The following is a 3,898-nucleotide window of genomic DNA, read 5'->3' on the forward strand; positions in this document are numbered from 1 at the left end:
GGAGATGGGGTATTGTGGTTGATTGGGGAATTTAGAGTGGTCTTTGAGATGGATATGAATTGGACCATGGTGAGAGGCAACAGATGAGTTGTCTGTATCCCAAACTATGGTGTTTATGGACGAGGAGGGCAATGGGGTGGGGGAAGAGGAGCGGGGGTTAAGAAGCAGTAGCCAGGCTAGATCAGAGGCTGGACTTGGGATAGTAATAGAGGCTTTGAATTTTGAGAGAAGGTCTCTCCCAAGAATAGGAGTGGGGCATTTTGGGAGTATGAGAAAAGAATGGGATAATGGGGTATCTTGAAGTGTGCAAGGTAGAGGCTCGGTTATTCATAGTGTAGATATTGAACCATCAACTCCCATAACAGAGACCTGAGAGATCTTGGTTTTTCCAGATTAGGCAGGCATAGCAGTGTAAGTGGCCCCTGTGTCAATGAGAAAGGAGATTGACTTACCTGCCACAGTAAGTTACCCTGGGCTCCGTAGAGGTAATGAGAGTCAGGGCCTGGAGCCCTGGGCAACTTCAGTCTTCAGTGGCAAGTTCGAGGAGGCTGGGCAGAGCTGGGTCGGAGGACTCCTGCTCAGGACCAGGAGGGGATGTCCAGGTCCCTGGAGGGGGATTTGGGCAGTCGACCTCCCAATGTTCCTTTATGCCACAGCTGGGATATGGACCTGGAGGGGGCCTTGGCTTTAGGCATAGGCAGGCCCAGTGGCCTTCTTTGCTGCATTTGATGCAGGGCCCAGGTGGCTTCCTTTCTTTGTTGGTTGATGGAGGCTTGGAGCCATGTAGGGCAATGGCTAAAAGGTGGTATTTGGCCTGATCTCATTGGGCCTTCTCTAGTTTTGCCTGTTCTTCCTGGTCATTGAAAATCTTAAAGGTTAAATTTAAAAGGTCTCGTTGAGGGATTTCAGGGCCTTCTTCTACCTTTTTCAGTTTCTTTAGGATATCTGGGGATGACTGGGAGATTAAATGGGTGCTAAGGACAATGGTGCCCTCTGCCGAAGTGGGGTCTAATTTTGTATATTTGTGTAGCACTTCCTTTAACCTGGCTAGAAATTGTGCTGGGTTTTCATCTAGTCTTGGAGTTCTTTCCTGGAGCTTATCAAAGTTGATGGCTTTATGCCTTGCCTCTTGAAGACCCACAATGAGGCAAGTAATCATATGATTACGGGCTGCTTGTCCAGGTCTCCCTGCCTGATAATCCCAGTTGGGATCATCTCAGGGGACAGCCGTTGCCCCTACAGGGTTAGTGTCGTCTGTCCTGTGTATCTCATCAGCATGCGCCTGAGAGACTTGCCATACTCGTTCCTTCTCTTCTGGGAGAAGAGTGGAGGAAAGTATGATGTAAATATCATACCAAGTTAAGTCATAAGACTGGGTAAGATACTTGAATTCTTTTAGATAATTATCAGGGTCTGAGGAGAAGGAGCCAAGATACTTTTCAATCTGAGATAGATCAGTGAGGGAGAATGGGACATGAACCCAGCAATGCCTTCTGCCCTAGCTACTTCCCCTAAAGGGAGCAATGGATCAGGGGAAGGAGCGGGGTCCTGTGGTGAAGTTTCCTGTTTTAAAGTTGTTCGGGACCAGTACGGGAGGGGATCTAGGGAGGTTGGGGCTGAGGTCTCAGAGCTTATCTCAGGCATAAGCTGGGGAGGGGGATTGGGAGCTGCTGTGGTGGAGGCCTGCACTCGAGAAGGAGGGAGGGAGGAGGGGACGTAAGGTGGAGGTTGTGGAACTGGATCTGGAGCTGCTGCAAAGGGGATTGGGAGTGCTATGGGGTGGGCTGTGGTCCGAAGGGTTGAAGGAAGAAGAAGAAAAGTCTGAACAGGGATCAGAAGACATTGTATTAGGAGGATGTGGCCCACAGTGGGCCAAGAGTATTTGAGAAGTATAACAGGATTCACAGAGAGAGGATCAAGAGTGGAGAGCTAAGAAAACCTGAACATAAGGGATTTCTAACCACTTGCCTTTGCGGAGGCAGAAGTTATCGATGTCCCATAGAGTATTATAATCAAGAGTTCCATTTTCTGGCCACTGGGACCTGTTATCAAGTCTGTATTGTGGCCAGACAGTGTTAGAATAGTAAATAAGTCTTTTTGGTCTGATCTCCTCTTGGAAGCCCAAAGCTTTTAGGTTTCGGAGAAGGCATCCTAGAGGAGTAGATTTTGAGGGCTGGGATTGAGAATTTCCCATTGCGGCTGAATAGGGAGGTTAGACAAGGGCGAGAGAAAGCGAGGAGAAAGGTCCCAGAGAAAAGGTGTCCCCGTACTCAGGACTTTCTCAGAGAGTAATAATAGTCTGTTTTGAAATGGGTGCCCCCTATTTCAAAGTCAGACGGGGCACAAGGCCAAGGGCCCGAGGGCTGTGGGGATCCTCCCGCCTAGAGCTAGGACTTGGAAATGAGGCGAGAGACACAGGATCCAAGAGAATGGGATTTCACTCACCCTTGTAACCGACGGATGAAATGTGGGCCAGTGTGTGGATGTCAGTCCAGCAAGGCAAGTGGAAAGTCCCCTTCCTGAGCTTGCCTCAGTTTCTCAGCAAGGTCTGAGGGAGGGGACCACCGGAGGTGGGCTCATGAGAGGAGTCCACCCAGTTGCGTTGGATCTTCCCTCCAGGGTTTCAGCACCAGAATGTAAGGTGAGTGCAGAGAAAAAGAGAGCAAGCCAGGCAGTCAGGCAAGAAAAGGGAAATTTTATTAGAGGGAAAAGAGAGGGTGACTGGCCCTTAAGGAGAACCAGAGTCCTCCCTTTCTGATGGAGTCTTTCTTATGCCCCACCAATGAAAAATTCTCTGAAGGGATGGTCATGTAGCCAGAGGTCTGGAATCTGGTGGTCTCGCAGCTTTGTGAAGATAGGTACCAGTGCGATAACAGGATGCCATTTGGGCAATTTGGTCAGTCTCAAGGATCACTGTGATTTATTATTTGCTTGCGAGGTCAACATAACGAGCCATCTTATCAGTGAGACCCCCATGTGGACTCTATCACCTTGATTCATGGACCTAACATTCTAGGTTCCTATGCAATATTGTTCTTTACAGCATCTGACTTTACTTCCATCACCAGTCACATCCACAACTGGGTGCTGTTTTTGCTTTGGCTCTGTCTCTTCATTCTTTCTGGAGTTATTTCTCCACTGATCTCTAGTAGCATATTGTGCACCTACTGACCTGGGGAGTTCATCTTTCAGTGTCCTCCTATCTTTTTGCCTTATCATGCTGTTCATGTGGTTCTAAAGGCAAGAATACTGAAGTGGTTTGCCAGTCCCTTTTCCAGTGGACAACGTTTTGTCAATTTAGATAAATCCCCTTTAATTTGCTTGGAACTGGAAATAAAAAAAAAAAACCTGTGTGTGTGTGTTTGTGCCTTCTAAGTCACTTCAGTCGTTTCCGACTTTTTGTGACACTATGGGCTGTAGCACACCAGGTTCCTCTGTCCATGGCATTCTCCAGGCAAGAATACTGGTGTGGGTTGCCAGGCCCTCCTCCAGGGGATCTTCCTGACCCAGGGATGGAACCCACGTCTCTTATGTCTCCTGCACTGGCAGGTGGATTCTTTACTATTAGCGCCGCCTGGGAACTTATACTTACATGCATACATACATAGACATACAATTGTTTATTTACTTACTTAGTTACACAGTACTTATTGTTCATACAGTTGTTTAGTGACACGTATCCTGTGGTCTGTCGTCCTTCCCTTTAAGTCTTTCAAGTCAACGATGAAAAAAGTACAGTCTCATGTAGAGCTTAGAATTGAGCAGCCTCATTCGGAACCCGAAGGATGAGGGAACCTTGTTGCCCCACCGGCTTCCTTACAAGAGTACACACATCCCGTCCCTGAGTCAGTAGGACCGCCTAGGTCTGGGGAAGGAATTTGCCGACGTACCCGGAACT

Source organism: Bos grunniens, chromosome X (genome assembly GCF_055505025.1).
Source record: "Bos grunniens cultivar Pamir isolate PY7600 chromosome X, Bosgru_T2T1.0, whole genome shotgun sequence".
In the NCBI taxonomy this organism is placed as follows: domain Eukaryota; kingdom Metazoa; phylum Chordata; class Mammalia; order Artiodactyla; family Bovidae; genus Bos; species Bos grunniens.